The sequence below is a fragment of the Propithecus coquereli genome, unplaced genomic scaffold (assembly GCF_000956105.1).
Source record: "Propithecus coquereli isolate 6110/MARCELLA unplaced genomic scaffold, Pcoq_1.0 Scaffold178, whole genome shotgun sequence".
In the NCBI taxonomy this organism is placed as follows: domain Eukaryota; kingdom Metazoa; phylum Chordata; class Mammalia; order Primates; family Indriidae; genus Propithecus; species Propithecus coquereli.
The window spans coordinates 2,112,859-2,122,332 of record NW_012142523.1 but is presented as its reverse complement, the minus strand read 5'-3'; positions in this window follow the sequence as shown (position 1 = coordinate 2,122,332).

The window sequence follows — 9,474 nt, the reverse complement described above, 5'->3', positions numbered from 1 at the left end:
ACGGTTGAAGAAACTAAGGCCAGAGAGGGGAGATGACTTCCTCCAGGTCACACAGCAAGTTCATGGCACAGCTGGGTGAATCCAGGCTTTGTGCTTCCAGCACTGACTAGTTTTCACGCAGGGATGCAGGTGAACCAGAAACAGGTCCAGGGCTGGAGTCAAACGCCCAGAACTGGATGGGATTGGGGCAGTCAGGTGGAGAAGGCCATGTTTGTGCAGCCCAACCTGGGGCTACCTTCCTCCAACTCAGTCCAGAGAAGCGCTGGCTTTGGGCAGGTCCCCAAGAAAGAAAAGGTGACATTACCTATAGGGTGGGGGAGGGATGGGCCAGGGACCCCCCCCTTCTTCTCCACTCTCCTCTAAGACAGTCCCACTGTGCTCTTCACGCCCCCACTCCCTCATGTAATCGTGTAAACAACAAGCCCCTACTGAGTGCCTCCTGCGTGCTAGCCCCTGGGATAAACACAACGGACGCGTCCCAGGTCTTTATCAAAGAGTGGATGGTAACCAGGCAATCACAGCACCTGTGCTGAACACTCAGGTAGGAGAAGAAGGGGTCACAGGAGCTCAGAGGGGAGCGGCCTCCTGGAAGAAATACTGCCAAAGCTGAGCCCTGCAGGCTAGGTGATGGGCAAGGTATTCCAGGAAAGAGGAACAGCCTCTGTGAGGGACGGCAGACCGGAAATGAGACCACATGGCAGCTGAGGGTGGAATGTGAGGAAAGGGCAGAGTGATGGAGCTGGAGAGGAAAGCAGGCCGGGGTCAGGCCATGCGTGAGCCACCCTGAGGGCAATGGGGAGCCATGGCCGGTTCTCAGCACGGAGGAGCATGGTCACATTTGTGCAGGGTGCAGTGAAGCTGGAGGCAGGGAGCCCAGAGAGAAAGCTAGAAAGCTAGCAAGGCTGGAGCCTGGGGTGGGATGGAGGAAGGGAAAGATGGAAGGGGTGAGGAGCTGGGAATTTCTCCTGGGAGCACTGGGGGCTGTTTCAAAGCTTGACGACTCCTCCTCACACCCCTGCGTCATAGAGCCCCAGAGAGGACAGGCACAGCAAACTGGTAGCCACTATGGGACAAGAACCCAGAGTGCCCACAGGTGTTCCTGGAATTTGATTCATGCAGTCCCCCACACCACAGAATGCTTCCAGTGACAGGGAGCTCACTACCTGTGCAGCAGCCCATCCTGCTCCTTGACAATCATTATTAGGATGTCTTTCCTTATATGGGTCCCCATGTGTCTCCACTGGTCCTCGCTCTGTCCTCTGAGCCCCCCAGATAAGACTGGTCTCCTTTCCAGAGGACAGCCCTTTAAAGGTCCTTTGTTTACTCCTTTTCCAAGGACTCCTTCCCATTCTAAGCTGAATAAAGGTGGCAGTAATATTGGATGCCTCTGCTACCTAAGCACCTTCGCTGGCATGGAAAAAGGGAGTCAGCCTGTGTTTGCATCTTGGCCTTGCCACTTACCAGGAGTGTGACCTTAGGCAAGACACTTCACCTCACTAGCCTCAGTCTTCCCATCCGGAAAATAGGAATAACAATATCTACCCTTGCTGGGTAGCTGTGAGGACCAAATGAGTCAAATAGTAGTAATACCTAATGACAGCCAGAATTTACTGAAGGCCTCCCACATGCCAGGTGTTGTCTTACTGGGCTGGGCCCCATGCCTGGCTCATGGTAAATGTTCAGGACATGCGTGTGGGGAAACCCATAGATAGCGTGAAGCCCTGGCAGCATGCAGACCTGGGTCCAAATCCTGCCTCTGCCCCTTATAAACGTCACAGCTTCAGAGAAGCCAGCCTCTGCGTCGCAGCTTCCCAGCTGGTAAGTGGTAACGGCAGAGGCAGCTTGCCAGGATGAGTAACATACCTGGTGTCATCAGTATCACATCTCTCCCTTTTGGTCCCCAAACATGTACCAGGCACCCTCCAAGTGCCAAAAACTAAAGGAAAGGACAACTGGCGGCTTGCCCAAGGTCCTTCATTGTTTGCCCCCAGCCTCTTCTCGCCCTGCGCCATGCCTCCTCCACGTGTGGCAGCCCAGTGTCATGTGGGCCACAGCTGCTGAGGGCAGGGGCACACCTGCCCCAGGGGAGCAGTCCACTACCCCTACCCTGACGGCCTGTCCCCTTGGCCAGAGGCGGGTGGCCTGCAAGCCATGCTGATCGCTATCCCCGCCTGCTCTCCTTGTCCACTCTGCTGGTCGTCAGCTGCATCGTATGAAAGACGTGCCGCCGGTGGTTGCGGGTCACCTGGCCCAGCCCACCGTCCCCATGAGGGGCTCAGGTAAGCCACTCAAGGACCACAGTGACAGGGAGGATCCATTTCTCTTTTACTCTTAGTCTGCTTGTGCAAAACACTTGGGAAAAGCCCTGTCACATCTGTATTGCCCAAAGGTGTGACATTTAGGTGTGACATTAAGAGGAGAAACTCTGCTTATTCTCTTGAAGCAACAGGGATGATGCGTTCAGCTGGATAAAGCCTCACAGAGGCCACAATCATGGAGCCTGGACATGTAGCCTCCCTTGCCCTTGGCCAGGTTTTGTCGGATGTTACTCACCAACCCCGCAGGTCAAGGAAGTTCATTCTGCTGCCCCATAACTACGGCCCTGAGTGAGTGTGGGCCAAGGCTGCCCTTGACCACACACTTCCTCCCCCTGCCTCCCTGAGCCCCCCCGGGTCTGTGGGACCCCCACAGGGAAACTTTCCAAGGAGCAGAAAGTCTCCTCCAGGCACTGGATGGGCAAACTCCTGGTTTCACCCCAGGCTTCTCACATTTTCCAGGGCTTGACGTCCTTAGAATTTTCCACTTCGATCTTAGAGCATTCACCTTACCTGTGCTTTTCTGAGGTAAGAGAGTTTCAGGAGGACGCTCTTACATAGCCAATAAAAAAAAAAAAAAGCCCAGAATTCTCACCACTGCCCAAGATCTCAGGACGTTAGTTCTGATTGTCTGCCAGCCGCAAGGTTCGTGGCTTCTCCACTCATCCAATGATACTCAAATGTCTACCATGTGCCAGGCATGCCAGGGGCTGAGTTTATAATAAATGTGACCCAGAACTAGTAAGGTAATGGTTAGAACCAAACAATGACATCAGAGTATGAGAAGTGATGGGGTACTGGAGTTTATGGGAGCATACAGAAGGGACAACTAACTGGTCACGAGAGAAGGGTGAGGGAAAGCTTTCAGGAAGTGGTGTCTAAACCGAGACCTAAAGGATGACTAGGAGCCTGCCGGAAAGCAGGAGCAAAAGGATAGTCCAAGAACAGAGGAAACACAAAGTGCAGTGTAGGGGTTAGCAAACTATGGCCCACTGCCTGGTTTGTAAATAAAGTTTTATTGAAACACAGCCACGTCCAGTCATTTATGTATTGTCTCTGGGCGCTTTTGTTCTGCACAGCAGAGTAGAGTAGTTGCGAGGGAAACGCTGTGGATTACAAAGCAAAAAAAATATATTGACTATCTGGCCCTTGACAGAAAAGGTCTGCTGACCCCTAGAGGTTAGAGAGCTCATGCTGCCTTTCAGGAAACTGGCTGGAACACAGGGGCGGGAAATAAGCAGTAGGCAGCTCGCAGCGAGCTTTTCCTGTTGCCATAGAGGACGGATCCAGAGTAGATGCACCTGATTTAAACTGAGCTAATCAGATTCTCTCTTCCCAGGAATTTGAAATGTGGGATGTCAGACCCAGAAATGGAGCTGAGTCGCATTAATGTCTGTGACCTCTGCTGCTCAGGCCCCTCGAGCTGCCCTGCTCCTTCCCCAGACTGGTCAATCAACAATTCCTTTGACTCCGAAGGCCCTTGGCAACCAATTCCCCTAAGTTTTAATTTTCAATTCCCCTCAAAGTAATTTTCTGTTACTTTCAATGAAAAAAAACTGTTCATTAACTAAAAGTAAAGGAATGAAGAGAGATGAAGCTAGAGGAATACAGGCTTAGTCAGTAAGGTCCAATATAAATACAATGTGAGAGAGAGAGAGATATATATATCATTTTAAACTTCCTAATAGCCATATTAAAAAAATAAAAAGAAATGAGTGAAATTAATTCTAACAATACATTTTATTTAACCCAATATATGCAAAATATATTTTTTTCAGTATGTAGTCAGTATTTGTAAAAATTATTAATGAGATCTTTTATAATATTTTCTTGTGCACTACATCTTTGAAATCTGGGGTGTGTTTTACACTTTTAGCACATCTCAGTTCAAACTAGCCACATTTCAAGTGCCCCATGGCTGCAGGAAGCTGGTGGCTAACTTAATGGACCCATAGATTTAGACCCTCAGAGCTGAGCAGGCCTGGCTTAAAAGTTCTAGCTTCATGAAGAAAGCATGATTCAAGCCAGGAACATGATCAAATTTTCATTTTAGGGCGCTCACTCTGACTTCCACTTAAAGAATGGATGGGAGAGGAGTTGAGGCTGTAGTTGGGAAGATGGGTTGGGGGCAGTTGAAGACAATGTGAGAGATAAGAAATGATGATAACTTGGACCCTTGGCTGTAGCAGCAGGATACTGAGAACAAATTGAATTTAAGAGATGTTTAGGAGGCCGAGGTAACGCGCCTCATCATTGTTGCCCACACACTAAAGCCATCACTTGCATACCTTTGTACATCTCCTCCCCACCATCCCAAATATCTTCCCTTTGTCTCTCTGGTAAACAAAAAAACAAATCCTCCCAAATCTTTCAGGCATAGTCCTTTGTAGTTGCACACACAAAGGGGTTCACAGTAGGGGATCAATAAATGTTTCTTTCTTCCTCAACAAGTCTTCTCTTAAAGCTTGAAATGTAAGCCACTGAAATTTTGGGATTGTTTGTTGCTGCAGCACCACTTAGCTTATTCTGACTTATATAGCTGGAAGAAAGGACATTAACAGGGAGAGACATAATGCAAAATGTAGGATTAACAGGTTGCAGGATTGTTGGAGTCAGAATATGAGAAAGAATAACTGGAAACACAGAAAGTGATGCTGAGAGAATTAGATTCATGGCATGGACTAGGGTATGACCATGGGAGTGAGTGGCTAAGGACAGAACTTTGAAGGAAGTCAAGAAACTGAGAGGACAGAGTGTTGGAAGGATCTTCCCTCTGTGTGTACTGAAATTCTGAAAGATTAAGACAGTTAAGCAATGTTAGAGATAGTGACATCCAGAAGCTAAAAATCTTCCCTGCAACCAAATTATGAACACCATGAAGACAAGCACTTTTGTGTTCACTTTTCTGCCCCCAGTGCCTGAAACAATGCCTGACACAGAGAAGGCACTTAGGAAATATTTGCTAAATGAATGCCTGGATGAATAGAGTGGTCTACCACATACTTTGACAAGTAAATCTAACTCAGGGAAGAAAGCTCCTTCCAGCTCTTGCTCAATTCTATTTTGCCGCATTATTTCTTTCACAGTGACTCTTTGTCCAACCTTGAGTCTGTTTTGTTGATCTATCTTGTTGTTGCCAGAAATCTCAAGGAGTTACTTTTTAAACTCATCCCCTGTGACCTGCCTGCTGGCAGCTCTAGTAAATACCAACCCCCATGTTACCAAACACTGGCACTGCTCTCTCCTCTGCCTTCTCCCTTGTTCCCACATCCAACTCCTTTGCCAAGCGTCTTCCATTCTTTTTCCAGACATATCTCAAATTCATCCCCTGCTCTTCACACCACATTTACTTCCCTACTCAGGTTCTCATCATCCAAGAGATGGCCTACAGCAACAATCGCCTCCTAATTTCCTTGCTTTATTTCATTGCTTCTAATCCCTCTGTGTTAGTTATCTATTGTTGCACCAAAAATTACCTTAAAATTAGGTAAAACTTAAAACCACTAACATTTATTATCTCAGTCTGGGTGTGGCTCAGCTGGGTCCTCTGGCTCAGGGCCTCTCACATGGCTGCAGTCAGCGCTGCAGTCATTCCAAAGCTTGCCTAGGGGAGGATCCAATTCCAAGCTTAATCACACAGCTGTTAGAAGCCCTCAAGTCCTTGCTGGCCATTGATCAGAGTCTTCAGTTCTTTGACACACAGGCCTATCCACAGAGAAGCTCACAGATGGCTGATGTTTTCCCTACGAGCAAATGAGCAAGAGAGCAAGAGAGGGTGCCAAGACAGAAGCCACAGCCTTTTTGTAATCTAGTCTCATAAAGGAAAACCCATCACTTCTAACATATTCTATCCATTAGAATGGAATCAATAAACCCAGTCCATGCTCAAGGAGAGAGAATTATCCAGGGTATGAATACTGAGGTGTGGGATCACTGAGGACATCTTAGAGACTGCTTACCACACCCTCTTCATTGCCTCTGCGTGTGCCATCTAAAGTGCAAAGCTGACCTCTCTTGCCTGCTCAGAAATTCTGATAACCTGCTGATACCTCCATGACATAACCCTTCATATGTCCTCAAACTCCATTCCATTCTCATCTTCCATCCTGTACTCTAGTTCCCAAGAAAGGACTCTGAATCATGACATCCCTATTGCCCTGTACATGCCATTACCCTGGTCTGGAATGCTTCCCTCAGCCTCCCCATTTCTACCTGACCAGCTTCTACTCACGCACCAAGACCCACTGCTTCTGCCAAGTCTGTCCTAACCCTAGCAGGCAGTTTTGTCTATCTGTAATCAGACCTCCTTTGGTGCCCTGTGCTTTCCACTATCAGAGCTCTTACCACATCAAATCACAATTATCTCCACTTGAATATCTCCACAGGATCTTGAATTTATAATAACGTTCAGAAGTTGATTTTCCATCAGTGGGATTAGCAGGAGACAGATCTTGGAGCCATCCATTCTGACTTCTCCCAGAGGCCTTGCCCCTGGTCTAAGGGACAAGTTATAGAACCTCACTAACTTCATTAGAGTTATTAAAATGCGCAGACAGCAGCCAATTGGTAATAGGGTGCTACTAAATGGACACAGTGCTATAAAGACAATTATGGTCGTCACAGACTTCCTTTAAACACAGGAAGAGGGCTGGGTGGGTATAGTGATTGAGAGGTCCCTCAGCTTAGGCAGAGACGCTTCCCAATCTGCCTTCACTAGTTGCTATCTGTTCTAGGTAAGTTACTTCATATCTAAGCCTCAATTTCCTAATTTGTAAATGGAAATAACTTACGTGGTTATTATGGTTACCATGTACCAGGTGATGTTGAGTGTTTTTTAAATGTTAATTATTTAATCCTTAGAACTATGGTATAAGGTAGGTACTATTATCCCATTATTTTACAGACGCACAAACTGGGCAGAGAGCAACTTGGGCCAGGATACACAGCTAATAACCGGCAGAATCAGGATCCCAACACAGGCAGTGAGGGGTCGGAGTCCGTGTCATAACATTCACCTCACAGGCTTGGGTGGATTAAATGAATAATGCGTGAGGGCGAAGGCAGGGCCTGGTAGATGGCAGGTGCTCTTGATTATTTTGAAATGTAAAACTCCTCGCCCTGGAAACCAAGAACTCCTACAAGACCCCTCATTTTCTGCGTGAACTCAGCAGGTGTCTTCTCTCGGGTATGAAATGGATGGTTGAGGAGAACAGCCGAGACGAGTCTCCCCAGAACCGCACAGCCTTTCGGTTCTTTCACTCGGAACTTCCCTAAGTGGAAGCGGAAGTAGCTGATGGGCAAAGGAACCCACTTCCGGCGTTATGCTGGGCCTTTCTAGGCTGGCGGAGACCAGATCGGCCCCTTCGCAAGCCGCCTCCGTCCCGGGTTGACCCCTTTCCCGTGGGAGCCCCGCCCTCGGCGAAGGTTCGGTTTTCCATTGGTGAAGGTTGCGGAGGCGGAGCTGCGTCTTTACGTCTTTCAGCCAATGGACTCCGCCGTTTCTTATCACTGTTTGGTAAAGTCGGTCCCTCCTCCGAGCCGGCAGAGGGCGCAAGAGTGCGTGGCTTGAAGCTTAGGCAGCTCTTGGCTATGGAAGTGACGTCACGCCACCGGAAGTCCACTGCCTCAAAGACTAGCGGCTGTGGTGAGGGATTCTGGAGGCTGGAAGCTGGGAAATTGTAGTTCCGCCAAGCGCTGGTTAAGAGTGTGGTTTCCACCTCTGACAGCCTCATATGCTCGGATGTGGAAATCGAGGCCCCTAGAGGAAGGGGCTTCTTGTGTTCACTCAGCGAGAAACAACCCCAGACCGGCGCGCTTCTCACGTGACTCCTCAAAGCCGAAGAACGACCCTTTGGTGGGCGTTGCTCTGCCTGAGGAATCCCTGAGGCAAGACTCACAGAAATATCCCCATTCCTCAGACGGGGAAAATGAAACCCAGAGAGGGACGTCCAGCGTACAGGGACTTGCCCAAGTAGGTTGCTGTACTTAGCAAATATAAATGCAGGATGCCCAGTTAAAGTTGAATTTCAGATAAATAATGAGTAACGTTCCTGCAGCCAAAGAGCTCACATTCTAGAAGGGCTGACAGGTGATACACAGACAAACACATTATGGAGTATGTTGAGTGGTGATTGATGCTATAAAGAAAAAGAAAATAAGGGAAAAGTGAGAGACTGGGAAGTGCTATTTTCTGAAGGATGATCTGGGAAGGCTCCACCTAAAGAAAACTTTTTTTTTGTTCCTGGAGACAGAGTCTCCCTCTACTGCCCCCGCTAGAGTGCAGTGGTATCATCATAGCTCACTGCAACCTCAAACTCCTGGGCTAAAGCGATCCTCCTGCCTTAGCCTCCTGCTTAGCTGGGACTACAGGTACATGCCACAACGCCTTGCTGATTTTTCTATTTTTAGTAGACACGGGGTCTCTTACTCAGGCTGGTCTCGAACTCCTGACCTCAAGCGATCCTCCTGCCTCGGTCTCCCAGAGCGCTAGGATTACAGGCGTGAGCCACTGCACCAGGCCTAAAGAAAACATTTGAGCAGAACCTAAATGAAGTGAGTGAGCCCCACAGATAACCCAGGAGGATTGTTCTAGAGCGAGAGGGTGGTAAATGCAGGCCCAACAGTGGAGTGTCTGAGGAACAGAGAGGAGGCCAGTGTGGCCGGGATCCACACTGAGTGAGAGGGAGGAGTGGGAATCAGAGAGGTAGTTGGGTGAGGACTTTCAGTTTCATTCTTGGTGCAGTGGAATCACAAGAGTGACAGCATGAGGCTCTCGAGGGTGCACTGTGGAGGGGAAGGGGGAAAACGGACCAGCCCTGAGTGGGAGAGGATGGACACTCAATGTGGGGCAGTGGCAGGCTTGTTAACCTCCAGGAAGGAGTGAAAGAGAGAAAAAGTGAATGAGCACATAGGAGGAGCTTCAGGAGGTACAGGTGTGTTGGGGGGCTGGCGGTTGGGAGGAGGCTGTCCCTCAGGTGAGGTTCCAGGGCAGGATGGGTCTGTGAGAGGCCAGCAGGGCAGGAGGGGCCAGAGCCAGTGCATTGCTTAGAGAGGAGCTCAGAGGAGGCTGTGCCTGTACAGCCAGGGTAGATTCCCCTGTAAAGACCTAAAGCTCCTTAACGTTCTCCACATTTGATGCTTCTTTTTTTCTTTCTCTTTA